The sequence below is a fragment of the Phyllobates terribilis genome, unplaced genomic scaffold (assembly GCF_046119375.1).
Source record: "Phyllobates terribilis strain yellow unplaced genomic scaffold, ASM4611937v1 Scaffold_268__1_contigs__length_2594270, whole genome shotgun sequence".
NCBI lineage: Eukaryota > Metazoa > Chordata > Amphibia > Anura > Dendrobatidae > Phyllobates > Phyllobates terribilis.
This window is the reverse complement of record NW_027363028.1, coordinates 1,122,149-1,144,485: the sequence shown is the minus strand read 5'-3', so window position 1 is coordinate 1,144,485 and position 22,337 is coordinate 1,122,149. Positions and strand designations below refer to the sequence as shown.

Below are 22,337 nucleotides of genomic sequence, written 5' to 3'. Positions count from 1 at the left end.
AGTAAATGTGTAAGGGCCATATTGTCACACCAGTAATATATACTAAGTGAGATTTTAAAAAATAGAGATAACATCACATATATCATCACAAGTTCACAGAGAATCATGTATAGTGTGGGGGTAGCGAACTTCCCTGATCCAGATTCTATCAAAACAACAGGGTATATAAAGATCATATAGCACAAGACAAAAAAATCCACAGTATATATATATATATATACACCGCAGTAGTTGTTCCCAGATGAGATGGATTATTCAATGTATTCATATTCACATATTGGTCCATATGGTATCAGCCATAATATACATATAACTCGTCGGAGGAAGTAAGGTGCAAACGGATGGTGAAACACACTAAAAATAAAAAAGTAGATTAAAATCATAAAAACCACAACAGAGATATGTGACAGGGGAGGAATCTAAAGAAAAGGAGCGAAGCTGAGATTCTCATTAAGTCCATTGGGATGTACGGTATTTAGTCGCCAAATCCATCTAGATTCGAGCTGAGCCAAACGTTGGCTCTGTCTACCTCCACGAATACCCATTCTCAACGCGTCTATCCCCCGAACCCTCAGGAGGGAACTGTCACAGTCATGATGCAATTTAAAATGTTTAGGTATGGTCCTGAGTGTGGAGGGATCCATGCAGTCGATTGCCGCCACGATCCCCAATATATGTTCTCTTATTCTAACTTTAAGTTGGCGCGTTGTTAGGCCAACATAAATGAGCCCACACGGGCAGGTGGCGTAGTAGATAACAAAACGTGAGGTACATGTAATACGACATTTTATATCATAAATTTTAGTACCAGCTGCATTAGAAAAAGTACTGATCCTGTCCATATTGGGGCAGGCGACACATCGACCGCACGGAAAACTCCCACAGTCAGGACCTGATGCACCAAAGATAGTAGACGTACCTGGTGCTGTTTGATAGTGACTGTGTACAAAATAGTCACGGAGATTCCTAGACCGGCGTACAGTGATGGGTGGGCGATCAGGAAGAATTTTTGACAATACCGGGTCTATCAAAAGGATGGGCCAAGCTTGAGTCAAACATTTCCTCATGCGCCCAAATTGTCCATGATAGTTTGTTATAAACCTTGGTTTGTCACTGATCTTAGGACTTCTTTGCAGATAGAGCAATTCGTGCCTATTTGAATATTTGGCACGATGATACGCTCTTTTCACCACTCGTTTACTGTAGCCTCTCTCATAGAATCTCTTCTTCATATCCATAGACTGTCTAGCAAAGTCTTCGTCACTGGAACAAAGTCTGCGAAGTCGCAGAAATTGTCCAGTGGGTACTGAACGAACCATCCACGGAGGATGGGAGGACGACGTGTGAAGCAGCGTATTCGTGGAGGTATCCTTTCTATAGATGTTTGTTTGTATCAGATTATTGTGGTCCCTCGTAAGGGTAACATCAAGAAAGTTAACTGTATCCATATCCCAATTGAAAGTAATATGAATATTCATATTATTGGTGTTGAGGAGTTGCACAAAAGTCTGCAAGTCCTCAACAGAGCCCTGCCAGATCAGCAGGATATCATCAATGTAGCGCGTCCAAAAGGGGACGCGCTCCATTGATGCCTGCAGATCCGGCAGGGAGAGGTCCCTCTCCCACAGCCCCAGGAACAAATTGGCGTAGGCTGGCGCAAAAGATGCACCCATAGCTGTACCCTGGAGCTGTAGGTAGAAGGACCCCTTGAAGGTGAAGAAACTGTGGGTGAGGGAAAATTCCAAGAGGCACATCACCAGGTCAACAATATCTCTTGGTAGATTAGAGGTGTTGAGAAAGAATGCACAGGCCCTAAGACCATCCACATGCTTAGTATTAGTATATAATGATTCCACATCTCCTGTCACAAGAATCATCTCTGGATCCAGGTACAATCCATCCACTTTCTTTAGTAGGTCGCCTGTATCTAGAAGGAATGATGGAAGGCTTTCTACTAGTGGTTGGAGTTTACTATCAATCCATCGGTTTACATTCTCTAGAAAGTTCCCTGTTCCAGAGATGATTGGACGCCCAGGTGGTAAGGACATATTCTTGTGGACTTTGGGCAACAAGTAGAATGTGGATATCGTTGGTTCATTAACCAATAGTGCCGAAGCCAGTCCGGCAGTGATGGTCCCATCGGCTACGGCTTTGTGGATAATTTTAGACAAATCGGATGAGAAAGAGGCCAAAGGATTGAATGTCAGACATTTAGAACAGGTTTTATTGTGAAGCTGTCTGAAGGCCTCTCTCTCATACATGTCTTTTGGCCACAGCACGATGTTCCCACCCTTGTCGGCCGGCTTCAACACTATATTGGGGAGGTTCTGAAGAGCATGAAGGCGGTCCCGCTCCTGTGTGGTGAGATTGTCCTTCTCTATATAGCGGGGCATACGTTCGAATTCTCTCGTGACCACCTGTACGAACAAGTCTATGTTGGCGCACGTGGACAGTGGGGGAAATTTCTTGGACCCTACTCTAATAGATGCAGGGATCTTACCTCCTTCATCCATATTGTGTTCCATGGAAAGTTCATCCAGCGTACGTAAGGCTACTTGTTCCTCTTCTGTTGGAAAGAGATTAAATTGTGTCTCATCAAAGAAGTGTTTTTTAAACATCAAGGACCTCGCAAACGTCTTACTCCTCTGATATCATCCTCATGCAGTATATTACTGTACAAAGCCTTGATATCTAGTAAGGCTTGCTCCCCTACATTCCTGTATACATGCTTGAGGGTATACATGTAGGGGAGCAGGCAAAGGGAAAACCACTGTCCGGAGGGAGTATTCCAACTGTAAAACCTCACGACTTATTCCAACTTCAGGACCTCAGGCGGTACTGTGGGAACATTATACTGTGTGTGGGGGGATAGTGGTACTGTAGGAACATTACACTGTGTGGGGGCATCATACATCCTGCATAATGGTATGTGACCCAGCTTTCCCATCTTGACTTCCATGCAGATTTCTCTATACCGCTCTGCTCCTATTTACTAATGGTATGTTCTTCAAGCTACACCAGCTACCCCCCACTTTCATTTATGACCTTATTTACTTAGCCTTTGAGTATCCAGCATCTGGTTCAGCCTTAATCAGCTGATCAAGATGAGCACAGACCACTCCCCTCTGGTTCACAGCTGAATGCATTCTGTTACAAATATATTGTGGGCCAGGAGTCTATTAGACTTTAGTCTGTGTCCATAACCTTAAGTGTGTCCATTGCTTAAGTGTGAGTAATATGAATGAATTCTGAATTGAACCTGAAAGGGAACTGAAGGTAACTGGATACTAAGTCACAGTAAACAATGTTTGTCTTTGTTTTCACTCTCACTCCCTTAATCCTTCACCTTTTCCAACCACCCCTAATCCCTACACCTAGTAATGAACTCTTCATCTCTCACTCCATTCTCCCCACCCATCTCACCACCTCCTCAAAGCTACATAGTTACATAGTTTATAAGGCTGAAAAAACACAAGCGTCCATCCAGTTCAGCCTATTTCTTGTGCACTGCAGCTATTCCGTTATTCCTATACCATGCGGTATAGGCCAATTTACATCATTGAGGAAAAATTCACTTCCCGACACCAATCTGGCAGTCAGATTAAATCCCTGGATTAATTAACTAAGCAGTAATAAGATGTAATTTTATTGTTCTCAAGAAAGGCATCCAGGCCTCTCTTGAACTCATTAAGTGAGTTGGACATCACCACTTCCTCTCCCAGAGAGTTCCAGAGTCTCACGGCTCTGACCGTAAAGAATCCCCTTCTATGCTGGTGCAGGAACCTCCTTTCCTCCAGACGCATAGTGTGCCCCCTCGTCTTTGTCACCATCCTTGGTATAAACAGGTCATGGGAGAGATCTCTGTACTGCCCCCTGATGTATTTATACATGTTTATGAGGTCTCCCCTAAGCCTTCTCTTTTCCAATGTAAATAGGCCTAATTTTGACAACCTCTCTGGGTATTCTAGTCCCTCCATTCCCTTTATTACCTTAGTTGCCCTCCTTTGTACCCTCTCTAGCTCCAGTATGTCTTTCCTGAGCACCGGAGCCCAGAACTGTGCACAATATTCTAAGTGCGGCCTTACCAGCGCTTTATACAGAGGAAGAACAATGTTCTCATCATATGCTCCTATTCCTCTTCTGATGCATGCCATGACTCTATTTGCCTTCGCAGCTGCTGCCTGACACTGGGCACTCCAATTTAATTTGCTATTAACCAAGACGCCCAGGTCCTTCTCCATGTCAGATTTCCCCAACGGTTTTCCATTTAATATGTATGGGTGACTGCTGTTTTTCTTTCCCATGTGCATGACCTTACATTTATCAGCATTGAACCCCATTTGCGATTTTTTTGGCCCAACTCCCCAATTTATCTAAATCCTCCTGTAGCTGTGCCCTATCCTCATCTGTATTAACTACTTTACAAAGTTTAGTATCATCTGCAAATATTGCTATTTTACTATGCAACCCTTCCACTAGATCATTAATAAATATATTAAATAATATAGGGCCCAAGACAGACCCTTGAGGCACCCCGCTAGTAACCCTGACACACCCTGAGCTTACTCCATTGATAACCACCCTCTGCTTTCTATCACTCAGCCAGCTATTTACCCACTTGCACACATTATCCCCCAGACCAAGCATTCTCATTTTATATACCAACCTTTTGTGTGGCACAGTATCAAACGCTTTGGAGAAGTCAAGGTATACAACATCCACTGACTCTCCCCGGTCCAGCTGTGAGCTCACCTCCTCGTAGAAGGCCATCAGGTTTGTTTGGCAGGAGCGATCCCTCATGAATCCATGTTGATATGGAGTTAGACAGTTATTATCATTAAGATATTCTACAATAGCATCTCTAAGAAATCCTTCAAACAATTTACCCACAACAGACGTTAAGCTTACTGGTCTATAGTTCCCAGGGTCACTTTTAGACCCCTTTTTGAATATTGGTACCACATTTGCTTGGCGCCAGTCTAGTGGGACAGTCCCTGTCCATAAAGAGTGCTTGAATATAAGATACAGCGGCCTGTCTATCACATTACTTAATTCTTTTAGTACCCGGGGTGTATGTCATCTGGGCCTGGTGACTTGTCTATTTTGATATTATTTAGGCATTTCTGATCTTCCTCCTGGGTTAGGTGGGTGATATTTAGCGGAGGGTTTACTTTATCACTCTGCATTTCCTCCGATAAATTGTTTTCTTTTGTGAAAACAGTGGAGAAGAAGCTATTGAGTAGGTTTGCTTTACCCTCATCGCCCTCTATGATTTTACCCAGGTTATTTTTCAATGGGCCAACGCCATCAGTTTTAATCCTTTTACTGTTTATATAGTTAAAGAACAGTTTGGGATTCGTTTTACTTTCCTTGGCTATTAGTCTCTCTGTCTCCTCTTTTGCTATTCTTATTTGTTTCTTACAGATTTTGTTTTTTTCCCTATAAGATATTAGCGCTTCCTCGCTGCCTTCTTGTTTAAGTTTACCGAAAGCCCTTTTTTTGTTTTTCATTGCCCTCTTGACTTCCTTATTTAGCCACATTGGCTTCCTCCTATTCCTCGCCCTTTTATTCCCATAAGGTATGTACCTTCTACAGTGACTATGTAGGACTGTTTTGAAAATTTCCCATTTTCTATCCGTGTTCCTATTACTGAAGATACTATCCCAGTCTATAAGGTGAAGGGCATCTCTTAGCTGATCAAACTTTGCCCTCCTGAAATTCAGTGTTTTTGTGACTCCCTTGCCGGGCACCCTACTGAAGCACATGTGGAATTGTATAATGTTGTGGTCACTATTTCCCAGGTGCCCCCCGACCTGCACCTCAGTTATTCTGTCTGGCCTGTTAGTTAATATTAAGTCTAAAAGGGCCGTCCCTCTAGTTGGTTCCTGCACAAGTTGTGACAAATAATTGTCTTTGATAATTGACAGAAACCTGTTTCCTTTCTGAGATCTACAGCTTTCGGTTTCCCAGTCTATATCGGGGTAGTTGAAGTCCCCCATAATAATCACCTCGTTATTTTTTGCTACTTCGTCTATTTGTCTCATTAATAGACTTTCCGTGGCTTCTGCTATATTTGGTGGTTTATAACAGACTCCTAGGATAATTTTGTTATTGTTTTTTGCCCCATGTATCTCCACCCATAAGGACTCGACCTCCTCATTTCCCTCCCATACATCCTCCCGTATTGTAGGCTTTAGACACGTCTTTACATATAGACAGACTCCACCCCCTTTCCGATTTCTTCGATCCCTTCTAAACAGACTGTAACCCTGTAAGTTAACTGCCCAGTCATAGCTTTCATCTAACCATGTCTCGGTTATTCCCACTATGTCATAGTTACCTGTAGATATTTCTGCTTCCAGTTCATCCATCTTGTTTGTCAGGCTCCTGGCATTTGCTAGCACGCAGTTTACACGATTAAGCTATTCCTCAACATACAATCCTTTGTCTCCAAACACAGACAGCCACCTCATGCCCTCTCCTGGTCCCGCCTAATAACGCTTTCTCTGCTCCTCCTTACTGCCGGCGACATCTCTCCACATCCCGGCCCTCCACTTCCTACCCATAATCTATCCCAAACTCTCGTAACCTTTCTAACCTTATACCCATCTGCCCAGCCCCCCCGCTTCCCCAGTCCCCCTAACAGGAGCTCTATGGAACTCTCGCTCCGTCTGCAACAAACTTTCCTACATTCACGACCTCTTCATCACTACCAAGCTTTCCTTCCTCGGCATCACTGAAACCTGGCTCACCCCCTCCGACACGGCCTCTCCTGCTGCACTTTTGTACGGCGGATTCCACCCTCCCATACCCCCCGCCCCACCAGCAAACACGGTGGAGGAATAGGTTTCCTCATCTCAGATAACTGCTCCTTCACCCATATCCCACTGCCACCCTCAATTACTCTGCCCTGTTTTGAAGTGCACTGCGTGTGCATCACCTCCCCCTCCAACCGGCTATCATCTACCGCCCCCCAGGATCAGCCACCACTTTCTTTGACCACTTCACCACTCGGCTACTTCATTTCCTCTCCAGTGACATCCCCACTATCCTCATGGGCGACTTCAACATCCCCATTGACACTTCCCTCTCAGCTGCCTCTAAGCTTCTATCCCTCACTTCCTCCTTCGGTCTTACTCAGTGGTCTTCCACACCCACCCACAAAGACGAACACACACTGGACCTCATCTTCACCCGCCTCTGTTCCCTATCTAACCTCTCTAACTCACCTCTCCCTCTCTCTGACCACAACCTACTTACATTCTCTACCCTCTCCTCTCCAGGACAACAATCCCCACTCCACAAACTTGCATACCCTCGCAGAAATCTCAAACACCTTGACCTACACTCAGTCTCTGAATCCCTTCTCCCTCTTACAGACATTAGTTCCTTAAATGATGCAGATGTTGCTGCCACTTTATACAACACCACAACAGCTGCAGCTCTCGATTCAGTCGCCCCCCTCACACATACCAAAGCTCGCACAATCAACAGACAACCCTGGCACACCAGCCAAACTAAAGAACTGCGACGGGCCTCCAGGGTTGCTGAGCGTAGATGGAAAAGGTCCCACTCCAATGAGCACTCAAACAGTCCCTCACTACCTTCAAGTCCACACTCACTGCAGCAAAACAAACATACTTCTCATCTCTCATATCCTCCCTGTCTCACAACCCCAAACAACTATTCAACACCTTCAATACTCTCATCCGTCCCCCAGTGCCTCCTCCCTCTCCTCTTATTTCAGTCGAAGACTTCGCCTCATTCTTCAAACAGAAGATTGACACCATCAGACAAAGCTTTTGCCTAAAGCCCCCACAGCCCCTCCCCACACCTACTCAATCCTCCTCCTCCAAAACCATATTCTCCACCATTACGGAAGATCAACTTTCCTCTTTACTCTCCAAATCACACCTCACCACCTGTAAACTTGACCCAATCCCGTCCCACCTCATCCCAAACCTTACCACTATCTTCATCCCAGCCCTAGCCCACCTCTTCAACTTGTCACTAACAACTGGTGTCTTCCCCTCATGCTTCAATCACACCAATCCTCAAGAAGCCCTCCCTTGACCCATCCTCTCTGTCTAGCTATTACTCCATATCACTTCTCCCCTATGCCTCAAAACTACTGGAACAAGTCCATTCCGAGCTGTCCTCCCACCTCTCCTCCTGCTCCCTCTTCGACCGCCTACAATCTGGTTTCCGACCGCACCATTCTACTGAAACGGCACTGACCAAAGTCACCAACAACCTACTAACCGCAAAATCTAAGCGACACTACTCTGTCCTCCTCCTCCTAGACCTGTCATCTGCCTTCGACACAGTGGACCATTCCCTCTTACTACAAACTCTCTCATCTGTCGGCATCACAGATTTGGCCCTATCCTGGATCTCCTCATACCTAACAGACAGGACATTCAGTGTCTTTCACTCACAGACCACCTCCTCATCTCGCCCCCTGTCAGTGTCCCCAAAGGTTCAGTTCTAGGACCCCTGCTCTCCTCCATCTACACCTTCGGCCTGGGACAGCTCATAGAGTCTCATGGCTTTCATTATATGCTGACGACACACAGATCTACCTCTCTGGACTCGATATCACCTCCTTACGAACCAAAATCCCACAATGTCTGTCTGCTATTTCATCCTTCTTCTCTGCTAGATTTCTAAAACTTAACATGGACATAACAGAATTCATCAGCTTTAAGCCATCTCATTCAACCCCCCCAACTGACCTATCCATCATAGTCAATGGCTGCCCACTCTCCCCAGTCCATCAAGCTCGCTGCCTTGGGGTAACCCTGGATTCTGAACTCTCCTTCAAACCACATATGCAAGCCCTTTCCACTTCCTGCTGACTCCAACTCAAAAATATCTCCCGGATCCGCACATTCCTCAACCATGAATCTGCAAAAACACTAGTGCACGCCCTCATCATCTCCCGCCTTGACTACTGCAACCTCCTGCTCTGTGGCCTCCCTTCCAACATTCTCGCACCCCTCCAATCCATCCTAAACTCTGCTGCCCGACTAATCCACCTGTCCCCCCGCTATTCCCCGGCCTCTTCTCTCTGTCAATCTCTTCACTGGCTCCCCATTGCCCAGAGACTCCAGTTCAAAACCCTAACCATTCAAAAACTAAAGAAAAGGATGCACAGCCCCTATCACAAATTTAGGGTGCGTCATGATGTACCCAAACATTTAAACCAAAACCAAGAGAAACAGGAAGGTACATATGTAGAAATGCGCACACCTCATTACATATTAAGTAAAAAAATATACAAGCTTTATTATACACTTTTAAAAACACAACACACATGATTAACAACACCCAAATACCACAATGCATGATTGGCAGTATACAGAGTATACATATAATAAATAATTTAAATTCATATAATAATCACATATCACAGTACTCCAATATTACTCAATATACACTGTAAGCCCTCATTATATATCAGCCTAAACCGTATATAGCAGGGGTCTCAAACACGCGGCCCGCGGGCCGCATGCGGCCCCTGAGGCTGCTTTATGCGGCCCGCAGGCACAGACCCCTTGACGATCCCGACCTGGTCCAGGAGGAGCCGCCGACAGCAGCGCTGCATTGCCGCACACAGAGACTGTTTCCCAGCACTGCATTTCCAATGCCAGCCGCTGGCCAATCAGAGGCCAGCAGCTGATATCTGCGTGTCGGCGCAGCGAGTATGACGTCATTGCCATATGCAGATGTCAGCTGCTGGCCTCTGATTGGCCGGCGGCTGACATTGAAAATGCTGTGCTGGGAGACAGTCTCTGTGCGGCAATGCAGCGCTGCTGTCGGCGGCTCCTCCTGGACCAGGTCGGGATCGTCAAGGGGTCGGACTCTGTGGTGCCTGCGGGCCACATCTGCAGGAAGGCCGCCGAGGGAACGGAGGACAGGTGAGAATCATCTTTTTTTTTTTTCTATTTTATGTGTGTGAAGAACAGCACAGGGGGCACAGAGCCACAACATGGGGACCAGGATTGGGCACATAGCCACAAGAGGGGACCTGGATGGGGCACATAGCCACAAGAGGGGACCTGGATGGGGCACATAGCCACAAGAGGGGACCTGGATGGGGCACATAGCCACAAGAGGGGACCTGGATGGGGCACATAGCCACAAGAGGGGACCTGGATGGGGCACAGAGCCACAAGAGGGGACCTGGATGGGGCACAGAGCCACAGGATGGGGACCTGGATGGGGCACAGAGCCTCAAGATGTGGACCTGGATGGGGCACATAGCCTCAAGATGTGGACCTGGATGGGGCACATAATGGGGACCTGGATGGGGCACAGAGCCACAAGATAGGGACCAGAGCCACAAGATGGGGACCTGGATGGGGCACATAGCCACAGGATGTGGACCTGGATGGGGCACAGAGCCTCAAGATGTGGACCTGGATGGGGCACAGAGCCTCAAGATGTGGACCTGGATGGGGCACATAATGGGGACCTGGATGGGGCACATAATGGGGACCTGGATGGGGCACAGAGCCACAAGATGGGGACCAGAGCCACAAGATGGGGACCAGAGCCACAAGATGGGGACCTGGATGGGGAACATTGCCACAGGATGGGGACCTGGATGGGGCACATAGCCCCAAGATGGGGACCTGGATGAGGCACATTAGTACAAGATGGGCGCCAGGATGGGGAACGTTGCCACAGGATGGGGACCTGGATGGGGCACATAGCCACAGGATGGGGACCTGGATGGGGCACATTAGTACAAGATGGGGACTTGGATGGGGAACATTACTACAAGATGTTTTCCATTATTACTATATGATGCTAATTGTAAGACAATATTACTGTATGTGGCCAATTGGGGGAAATAAAATTGTAAAAAAAAAAAAAAATAAAATAAAGCATGAAAAAATATTGGGCACTAAAAATGCTGTTTTATATGTAAACTAAAGTAAACACAAAAAAGTGCACGTTTATTATCGCCACATCCATAACGACCCAAGCCATAAAAAAATAAACACTGCAAAAATGTTCAAAAGGTGTACACAAAAAAAAATGGTATCACTAAAAATGTCACATTGAACAAAGAATGCGGCCCCCCAAATTAAAATTTTTTCCATGTGCGGCCCATATACCCAGCCGAGTTTGAGACCCCTGGTATATAGCAATTGCATGAATCTGTGTCCCTTAAGCATAGTCCAAATAAACAGTACCACAGTCAAATCAAATGCATATAAGTAATTATATCACTGCCCAATAACCAGATGAGGGTTGATTGGTAAAACCAATCATTGCATATACATAGCCATATCACCACTTATGGATCATGTGTGGATCGATTGATAAGCCCCACGCGTATCGCTGTGTAACACAGCTTCATCAGGGAGGTTATATGTGAGCCACTATATGCAGCAGTATATATAAGCCCATATAATTAGAACAATTCGTTACCTGTGATTGCACAGACATGTGGTGTGCACAGGAGAGTATTTTCAATAGGTGTCATGACAGACGCTCAGGCATGCCCATTCCATACAGGAAGTAACCTCACCTGGTCCCTGGCTATTCCCCAGCCTCTCCCCTCTGGCAATCCCTTCACTGGTTACCCATTACCCAGAGACTCCAGTATAAAATCCTAACCATGACATACAAAGCCATTCACAACCTGTTTCCTCCATATATCTCTGACCTAGTCTCCCGCTACATACCCGTACGCAACCTCCGATCCTCACAAGATCTCCTTCTCTACTCCCCTCTAATCTCCTCCTCCCATAATCGCATACAAGATTTCTCACGTGCTTCCCCCCTACTCTGGAACTCTCTACCCCAACACATCAGACTCATCGACCGTGGAAACCTTCAAAAGGAGCCTGAAGACCCACCTCTTCCGACAAGCGTACAACCTGCAGTAACCACCACTCCACAAATACCGCTGCACGACCAGTTCTACACTCACTTACTGTATCCTCACCCATCCCTTGTAGACTGTGAGCCCTCGCGGGCAGGGTCCTCTCTCCTCCTGTACCAGTCGCCGTCACATTGTGTTCAAGATTATTGTAATTGCTTGTGCTTTGTATACCCCTTTCACATGTAAAGCGCCATGGAATGAATGGTGCTATAATAATAATAATGGCAAAATGGGGGCATTACACTGTGGCGGGGGCATCATACATCCTGCATAAGGGGCATAATGGGGGCATTACACTGTGTGGGGGCATTACACTGTGTGGGGGCATCATACATCCTGCATAAGGGGCATAATGTGGGCATTACACTGTGTGGGGGCATCATACATCCTGCATAAGGGGCATAATGGGGGCATTACACTGTGTGGGGGCATCATACATCCTGCATAAGGGGCATAATGGGGGCATTACACTGTGTGGGGGCATCATACATCCTGCATAAGGGGCATAATGGGGGCATTACACTGTGTGGGGGCATCATACATCCTGCATAAGGGGCATAATGGGGGCATTACACTGTGTGGGGGCATCATACATCCTGCATAAGGGGCATAATGGGGGCATTACACTGTGTGGGGGCATTACACTGTGTGGGGGCATCATACATCCTGCATAAGGGGCATAATGGGGGCATTACACTGTGTGTGGGGATCATACATCCAGCATAATGGATATAAAGGGGGCACTACACTGTGGGGGGCATCATACATACTGCATAAGGGGCATAATGGGGGCATTACACTGTGTGGGGGGATCATACATCCAGCATAATGGATATAAAGGGGGCACTACACTATGGGGGGCATCATACATACTTCATAAGGGGCATAATGGGGGCATTACACTGTGTGGGGGGGATCATACATCCAGCATAAGGGGTATAATGGGGGCACTACACTGTGTGGAGGCATCATACATACTGCATAAGGGGCATAATGGGGGCATTACACTGTGTGGGGGGATCATACATCCAGCATAAGGGGTATAATGGGGGCACTACACTGTGGGGGGCATCATACATCCTGCATAAGGGGTATAATGGGGGCATTACACTGTGGGGGGGGGATCATACATCCAGCATAAGGGGTATAATGGGGGCATTACACTGTGTGGGGGCATTATACATCCTGCATAAGGGGCATAATGGGGGCATTACACTGTGTGGGGGCATCATACATCCTGCATAAGGGGCATAATGGGGGCATTACACTGTGTGGGGCATCATACATATTGCATAAGGGGCATAATGGGGGCATTATACTGTGTGGGGGCATCATACATTCTGCATAAGGGGTATAATGGGGGCATTACACTGTGTGGGGGCATCATACATACTGCATAAGGGGCATAATGGGGGCATTACACTGTGTGGGGGGGGATCATACATCCAGCATAAGGGGTATAATGGGGGCACTACACTGTGGGGGGCATCATACATCCTGCATAAGGGTTATAATGGGGGCATTACACTGTGGGGGGGATCATACATCCAGCATAAGGGGTATAATGGGGGCATTACACTGTGTGGGGGCATTATACATCCTGCATAAGGGGCATAATGGGGGCAATACACTGTGTGGGGGCATCATACATCCTGCATAAGGGGCATAATGGGGGCATTACACTGTGTGGGGACATCATACATCCTGCATAAGGGGCATAATGGGGGCATTACACTGTGTGGGGGCATCATACATCCTGCATAAGGGGCATAATGGGGGCATTACACTGTGGGGGCATCATACATACTGCATAAGGGGCATAATGGGGGCATTATACTGTGTGGGGGCATCATACATCCTGCATAAGGGGTATAATGGGGGCATTACACTGTGTGGTGGCATCATACATCCTGCATAAGGGGCATAATGGGGGCATTACACTGTGGGGAGCATCATACATCCTGCATAAGGGGGGCATTACACTGTGGGGCAGTAAAGGGGTCCTGTACTATGAGAACAATACGTCTCCTCCCTTCCTGTCTCCATAGTTGGGTCGTATGTATCTATTACAGGAAACAGAACAAAAACCTTATGATTCTTATAAAGGGGCAACACAAGACCCCAAAAGAGTCTCCGTGGTGAAGGGGTTAATGCCCCCTGCGCCCAGTAATGGGGGTCTCCACATACCTCCACCTGCAGAGCCGCCACCACATATATGGCTGCTCTGTGCGCACAGGAGCTGTGATGAGGTCACAGGAGGGGAGGAGTCAGGGGTCACATGATCAGGGGCCTCAGTGGATGCAGGACTCTGCTGTGCTGGTTGTCATGGTGCTGGATGAGCTGAAGTTTATGTGTGGGGTCAGGAGGGGTTTACAGTGTGGATGTAGCAGAGCCGTGTGTGTACGAGGTGTACGGAGCAGAGCCGTGTGTGTACGAGGTGTACGGAGCAGAGCCGCATGTGTACGAGGTGTACGGAGCAGAGCCGTGTGTACGAGGTGTACGGAGCGGAGCCGCGTGTGTACGAGGTGTACGGAGCGGAGCCGCGTGTGTACGAGGTGTACGGAGCGGAGCCGCGTGTACGAGGTGTACGGAGCAGAGCCGTGTGTGTACGAGGTGTACGGAGCAGAGCCGCGTGTGTACGAGGTGTACGGAGCAGAGCCGCGTGTGTACGAGGTGTACGGAGCAGAGCCGTGTGTGTCCGAGGAGTACGGAGCGGAGCCGCGCGTGTACGAGGCGTACGGAGCGGAGCCGCGCGTGTACGAGGCGTACGGAGCGGAGCCGCGCGTGTACGAGGTGTACGGAGCGGAGCCGCGTACGAGGTGTACGGAGCGGAGCCGCGCGTGTATGAGGTGTACGGAGCGGAGCCGCGTGTGTATGAGGTGTACGGAGCAGAGCCGCGCGTATACGAGGCGTACGGAGCGGAGCCGCGTGTGTACGAGGTGTACGGAGCGGAGCCGCGTGTGTACGAGGTGTACGGAGCGGAGCCGCGTGTGTACGAGGTGTACGGAGCAGAGCCGCGCGTATACGAGGCATACAGAGCGGTGCTGCGTGTGTACGAGGCGTACGGAGCGGAGCCGCGTGTGTACGAGGTGTACGGAGCGGAGCCGCGGGTGTACGGAGCGGAGCCGCGGGTGTACGAGGTGTACGAAGCGGAGCCGCGGGTGTACGAGGTGTACGAAGCGGAGCCGCGTGTGTACGAGGTGTACGGAGCGGAGCCGCGTGTGTACGAGGTGTACGGAGCAGAGCCGTGTGTGTACGAGGTGTACGGAGCGGAGCCGCGTGTACGAGGCGTACGGAGCGGAGCCGCGTGTGTACGAGGTGTACGGAGCAGATCCGCGTGTGTACGAGGTGTACGGAGCGGAGCCGGGTGTGTACGAGGTGTACGGAGCGGAGCCGGGTGTGTACGAGGTGTACGGAGCGGAGCCGCGTGTGTACGAGGCGTACGGAGCGGAGCCGCGTGTTTTACGAGGCGTACTTAGCGGAGCCGCGCGTGTACGAGGCGTACGGAGCGGAGCCGCGCGTGTACGAGGCATACGGAGCGGAGCCGCGTGTTTTACGAGGCGTACGGAGCGGAGCCGCGCGTGTACCAGGTGTATGGAGTGGAGCCGCGCGTGTACGGAGCGGAGCCGCGTGTGTACGAGGCGTACGGAGCGGAGCCGCGCGTGTACGAGGCGTACGGAGCGGAGCCGCGCGTGTACGAGGCGTACGGAGCGGAGCCGCGCGTGTACGAGGCGTACGGAGCGGAGCCACGCGTGTACGAGGCGTACGGAGCGGAGCCACGCGTGTACGAGGCGTACGAAGCGGAGCAGCGTGTTTAACAATGCGTACGGAGCAGAGCCGCGTGTTTTACGAGGCGTACGGAGCAGAGCCGCGTGTTTTACGAGGCGTACGGAGCAGAGCTGCGTGTTTTTCGAGGCGTACGGAGCGGAAACGAGCGTGTATTAGGCGTACGGAGCAGAGCCGCGTGTTTTACGAGGCGTATGGAGCGGAGCCGCGCGTGTACGAGGCGTACGGAGCGGAGCCGTGCGTGTACGAGGCGTACGGAGCGGAGCCACGCGTGTACGAGGCGTACGGAGCGGAGCCACGCTTGTACGAGGCGTACGAAGCGGAGCAGCGTGTTTAACAAGGCTTACGGAGCAGAGCCGCGTGTGTATGAGGCATACGGAGCAGAGCCGCGTGTTTTTCGAGGCGTACGGAGCGGAAACGAGCGTGTATTAGGCGTACGGAGCGGAGTCGCGTGTTTTACGAGGCGTATGGAGCGGAGCCGCGCGTGTAAGAGGCGTACGGAGCGGAGCCACGCGTGTACGAGGCGTACGAAGCGGAGCAGCGTGTTTAACAAGGCGTACGGAGCAGAGCCGCGTGTTTTACGAGGCGTACGGAGCAGAGCCGCGTGTTTTACGAGGCGTACGGAGCAGAGCCGCGTGTTTTTCGAGGCGTACGGAGCGGAAACGAGCGTGTATTAGGCGTACGGAGCGGAGCCGCGTGTTTTACGAGGCGTATGGAGCGGAGCCGCACGTGTACGAGGCGTACGGAGCGGAGCCGTGCGTGTACGAGGCGTACGGAGCGGAGCCACGCGTGTACGAGGCGTACGGAGCGGAGCCACGCTTGTACGAGGCGTACGAAGCGGAGCAGCGTGTTTAACAAGGCTTACGGAGCAGAGCCGCGTGTGTATGAGGCATACGGAGCAGAGCCGCGTGTTTTTCGAGGCGTACGGAGCGGAAACGAGCGTGTATTAGGCGTACGGAGCGGAGTCGCGTGTTTTACGAGGCGTACGGAGCGGAGCCGCGCGTGTACGATGTGTGCGGAGTAGCGCATGTACGAGGCGTACGGATCGGAGCCGCGCGTGTACGAGGCGTACGGAGCGGAGCCGCACGTGTACGAGGCGTACGGAGCGGAGCCACGCGTGTACGAGGCGTATGGAGCGGAGCCACGCGTGTACGAGGCGTACGAAGCGGAGCCGCGCGTGTACGAGGCGTACGAAGCGGAGCCGCGTGTTTAACAAGGCGTACGGAGCTGAGCCGCGTGTGTATGAGGCGTACGGAGCAGAGCCGCGTGTTTTACGAGGCGTACTTAGCAGAGCCGCGTGTTTTACGAGGCGTACGGAGCGGAAACGAGCATGTATTAAGCGTACGGAGCGGAGCCGCGTGTTTTACGAGGCGTATGGAGCGGAGCCGCACGTGTACGAGGCGTACGGAGCAGAGCCACGTGTGTACGGAGCAGAGCCGTGTGTGTACGAGGTGTACGGAGCGGACAGTAGCGCGTGTACGAGGCGTACGGATCGGACCCGCGCGTGTACGAGGTGTGTGGAGCAGCGCGTGTACGAGGCGTACAGAGCGGAGCCGCACGTGTACGAGGCGTACGGAGCAGAGCCACGTGTGTACGGAGCAGAGCCGTGTGTGTACGAGGTGTACGGAGCGGAGTCGGGCGTGTACGAGGTGTACGGAGCAGAGCCACGCGTGTACGAGGTGTACAGAGCGGAGCCGTGTGTGTACGAGGTGTACGGAGCGGACCCGTGTGTGTACGATGCGTACGGAGCGGAGCCGCGCGTGTATGAGGCGTACGAAGCGTAGCCGCGTGTTTTACGAGGCGTACGGAGCAGAGCCGCGCGTGCACGAGGCGTACAGAGCAGAGTCGCGCGTGTACGAGGCGTACGGAGCGGAGCCGCGTGTATACGAGGCGTATAGAACGGAGCAGCACGTGTACGAGGTGTACGGAGCAGAGCCGCGTGTGTACGAGGCATACGGCGCAGAGCCGCGTGTGTACGAGGCGTACGGAGCGGAGCCGCGTGTACGAGGTGTACGGAGCGGAGCCGCGTGTACGAGGTGTATGGAGCGGAGCAGTGTGTGTACGAGGTGTACGGAGCGGAGCCGCGTGTGTACGAGGTGTACGGAGCGGAGCCCCGTGTGTACGAGGTGTACGGAGCGGAGCCCCGTGTGTACGAGGTGTACAGAGCGGAGCCGCGTGTGTACGAGGTGTACGGAGCGGAACCCCGTGTGTACGAGGTGTACGGAGCGGAGCCGCGTGTACGAGGTGTATGGAGCGGAGCCGTAAGTGTACGAGGTGTACGGAGCGGAGCCGCGCATATACGAGGTGTACGGAGCAGAGCCGCGCGTGTACGAGGCGTACGGAGCGGAGCCGCGTGTTTTACGAGGCGTACGGAGCGGAGCCGCACGTGTACCAGGCGTGCGGAGCGGAGCCGCGCGTGTACCAGGCGTACGGAGCGGTGCCGCGCGTTTTACAAGGTGTACGGAGTTGCGTGTTTTACGAGGGGTACGGAGCGGAGCCGCGCGTGTACGAGGCGTACGGAGCGGAGCCGCACGTGTACGAGGTGTACGGAACAGAGCCACGCGTGTACGGAGCAGAACCGTGTGTGTACGAGGTGTACGGAGCGGAGTCGGGCGTGTACGAGGTGTACGGAGCAGAGCCACGCGTGTACGAGGTGTACGGAGCAGAGCCACGCATGTACGAGGTGTAAGGAGCAGAGCCACGCGTGTACGAGGTGTATGGAGCGGAGCCGTGTGTGTACGAGGTGTACGGAGCGGACCCGTGTGTGTACGATGCGTGCGGAGCGGAGCCGCGTGTTTAACAAGGCGTAGGAGCAGAGCCGCGTGTGTACGAGGCGTACGGAGCAGAGCCGAGTGTTTTACGAGGCTTACGGAGCAGAGCCGCGTGTTTTACGAGGCGTACGGAACAGAGACGCGTGTTTTACGAGGCGTACGGAGCGGAAACGAGCGTGTATGAGGCGTACGGAGCAGAGCCGCGCGTGTACGAGGCGTACGGAGCGGAGCCGTGCGTGTACGAGGCGTACGGAACGGAGCCGCGCGTGTACGAGGCGTACGGAGCGGAGCCGCGCATGTACGATGTGTGCGGAGTACCGCGTGTACGAGGCGTACGGAGCGGAGCCGCACGTGTATGAGGCGTACGGAGCAGAGCCACGCGTGTACGGAGCAGAGCTGTGTGTGTACGAGGTGTACGGAGCGGAGTCGGGCGTGTACGAGGTGTACGGAGCAGAGCCGGGCGTGTACGAGGCGTACGGAGCGGAGCCGCACGTGTACGAGGCGTACGGAGCGGAGCCGCGTGTATGAGGAGTGTGGAGCGGAGCCAAGCATGTACGGAGCAGAGCCACGTGTTTTATGAGGCGTACGGAGCGGAGCCGCGCGTGTACGAGGCGTACGGAGCGGAGCCGCGCGTGTACGAGGCGTACGGAGCGGAGCCGCACGTGTACGAGGCGTACGGAGCGGAGCCGCACGTGTACGAGGCGTACGGAGCGGAGCCGCACGTGTACGAGGCGTACGGAACAGAGCCACGCGTGTACGGAGCAGAACCGTGTGTGTACGAGGTGTACGGAGAGGAGTCGGGCGTGTACGAGGTGTACGGAGCAGAGCCACGCGTGTACGAGGTGTACGGAGCAGAGCCACGCGTGTACGAGGTGTACGGAGCGGAGCCGTGTGTGTACGAGGTGTACGGAGCGGACCCGTGTGTGTACGATGCGTACGGAGCAGAGCCGCGTGTGTACGAGGCGTACGGAGCAGAGCCGCATGTTTTACGAGGCGTACGGAGCAGAGACGCGTGTTTTACGAGGCGTACGGAGCGGAAATGAGTGTGTATGAGGTGTACGGAGCAGAGCCACGCGTGTACGAGGCGTACGGAGCGGAGCCGCGCGTGTACGAGGCGTACGGAGCGGAGCCGCGCGTGTACGATGTGTGCGGAGTAGCGCGTGTACGAGGCGTACGGAGCGGAGCCGCATGTGTATGAGGCGTACGGAGCAGAGCCACACGTGTACGGAGCAGAGCCGTGTGTGTACGAGGTGTACGGCGCGGAGTCGGGCGTGTACGAGGTGTACGGAGCAGAGCCGGGCGTGTACGAGGTGTACGGAGCAGAGCCACGCGTGTACCAGGCGTACGGAGCGGAGCCACGCGTGTACCAGGCGTGCGGAGCGGAGCCGCGCGTGTACCAGGCGTACGGAGCGGAGCCGCGTGTTTTACAAGGCGTACGGAGCGGAGTTGCGTGTTTTACGAGGGGTACGGAGCGGAGCCGCGCGTGTACGAGGCGTACGGAGCGGAGCCGCGCGTGTACGAGGCGTACGGAGCGGAGCCGCGAGTATGAGGAGTGTGGAGCAGAGCCAAGCGTGTACGGAGCAGAGCCGCGTGTTTTATGAGGCGTACGGAGCGGAGCCGCGCGTGTACGAGGCGTACGGAGCGGAGCCGCACGTGTACGAGGCGTACGGAACAGAGCCACGCGTGTACGGAGCAGAACGGTGTGTGTACGAGGTGTACGGAGAGGAGTCGGGCGTGTACGAGGTGTACGGAGCAGAGCCACGCGTGTACGAACTGTACGGAGCAGAGCCACGCGTGTACGAGGTGTACGGAGCGGACCCGTGTGTGTACGATGCGTACGGAGCGGAGCCGCGTGTTTAACAAGGCGTACGGAGCAGAGCCGCGTGTGTACGAGGCGTACGGAGAAGAGCAGAGTGTTTTACAAGGCTTACGGAGCAGAGCCGCGTGTTTTACGAGGCGTACGGAGCAGAGACGCGTGTTTTACGAGGCGTACGGAGCGGAAACGAGCGTGTATGAGGCGTACGGAGCGGAGCCGTGCGTGTACGAGGCGTACGGAGCGGAGCCGCGCGTGTACGAGGCGTACGGAGCGGAGCCGCGCGTGTACGAGGCGTACGGAGCGGAGCCGCGCGTGTACGAGGCGTACGGAGCGGAGCCGCGCGTGTACGAGGCGTACGGAGCGGAACCGCGCGTGTACGAGGCGTACGGAGCGGAGCCGCATGTGTACGATGTGTGCGTAGTAGCGCGTGTACGAGGCGTACGGAGCGGAGCCGCACGTGTATGAGGCGTACGGAGCAGAGCCACGCGTGTACGAAGCAGAGCCGTGTGTGTATGAGGTGTACGGAGCGGAGTCGGGCGTGTACGAGGTGTACGGAGCAGAGCCGGGCGTGTACGAGGTGTACGGAGCAGAGCCACGCGTGTAAGAGGTGTACGGAGCAGAGCCAGGCGTGTACGAGGTGTACGGAGCAGAGCCGCGCGTGTGCGAGGCGTACGGAGCGGAGCCGCACGTGTACGAGGCGTACGGAGCGGAGCCGCGCGTGTACGAGGTGTGTGGAGCAGCGAGTGTACGAGGCGTACTGAGCGGAGCCGCACGTGTATGAGGCGTACGGAGCGGAGCCGTGTGTGTACGAGGGGTATGGAGCGGACCCGTGTGTGTACGATGCGTATGGAGCGTAGCCGCGCGTGTACGAGGCGTACGGAGCGTAGCCGCGTGTTTTACGAGGCGTACGGAGCAGAGCCGCGCGTATACGAGGTGTACGGAGCGGAGCCGCGCGTGTACGAGGTGTATGGGGCGGAGCAGCGCGTGTACGAGGTGTACGGAGCAGAGCCGTGTGTGTACGAGGTGTACGGAGTGGAGCCGCGTGTGTACGAGGTGAACGGATCGGAGCCGCGTGTTTTACGAGGCGTACGGAGCAGAGCCGCGTCTGTATGAGGCGTACGGAGCAGAGCCACACGTGTACGGAGCAGAGCCGTGTGTGTACGAGGTGTACGGCGCGGAGTCGGGCGTGTACGAGGTGTACGGAGCAGAGCCGGGCGTGTACGAGGTGTACGGAGCAGAGCCACGCGTGTACCAGGCGTACGGAGCGGAGCCACGCGTGTACCAGGCGTGCGGAGCGGAGCCGCGCGTGTACCAGGCGTACGGAGCGGAGCCGCGTGTTTTACAAGGCGTACGGAGCGGAGTTGCGTGTTTTACGAGGGGTACGGAGCGGAGCCGCGCGTGTACGAGGCGTACGGAGCGGAGCCGCGCGTGTACGAGGCGTACGGAGCGGAGCCGCGAGTATGAGGAGTGTGGAGCAGAGCCAAGCGTGTACGGAGCAGAGCCGCGTGTTTTATGAGGCGTACGGAGCGGAGCCGCGCGTGTACGAGGCGTACGGAGCGGAGCCGCACGTGTACGAGGCGTACGGAACAGAGCCACGCGTGTACGGAGCAGAACGGTGTGTGTACGAGGTGTACGGAGAGGAGTCGGGCGTGTACGAGGTGTACGGAGCAGAGCCACGCGTGTACGAACTGTACGGAGCAGAGCCACGCGTGTACGAGGTGTACGGAGCGGACCCGTGTGTGTACGATGCGTACGGAGCGGAGCCGCGTGTTTAACAAGGCGTACGGAGCAGAGCCGCGTGTGTACGAGGCGTACGGAGAAGAGCAGAGTGTTTTACAAGGCTTACGGAGCAGAGCCGCGTGTTTTACGAGGCGTACGGAGCAGAGACGCGTGTTTTACGAGGCGTACGGAGCGGAAACGAGCGTGTATGAGGCGTACGGAGCGAAGCCGTGCGTGTACGAGGCGTACGGAGCGGAGCCGCGCGTGTACGAGGCGTACGGAGCGGAGCCGCGCGTGTACGAGGCGTACGGAGCGGAGCCGCGCGTGTACGAGGCGTACGGAGCGG

General features: G+C 53.3%; 1 pseudogene; it reads right to left on the bottom strand.

The window, feature by feature from the left end:
* Window positions 1-14,153, bottom strand: part of LOC141219414 (uncharacterized) — a 45,234-nt pseudogene extending 31,081 nt beyond the window's left edge.
* Between the last annotated feature and the right edge of the window lie 8,184 nt (window positions 14,154-22,337).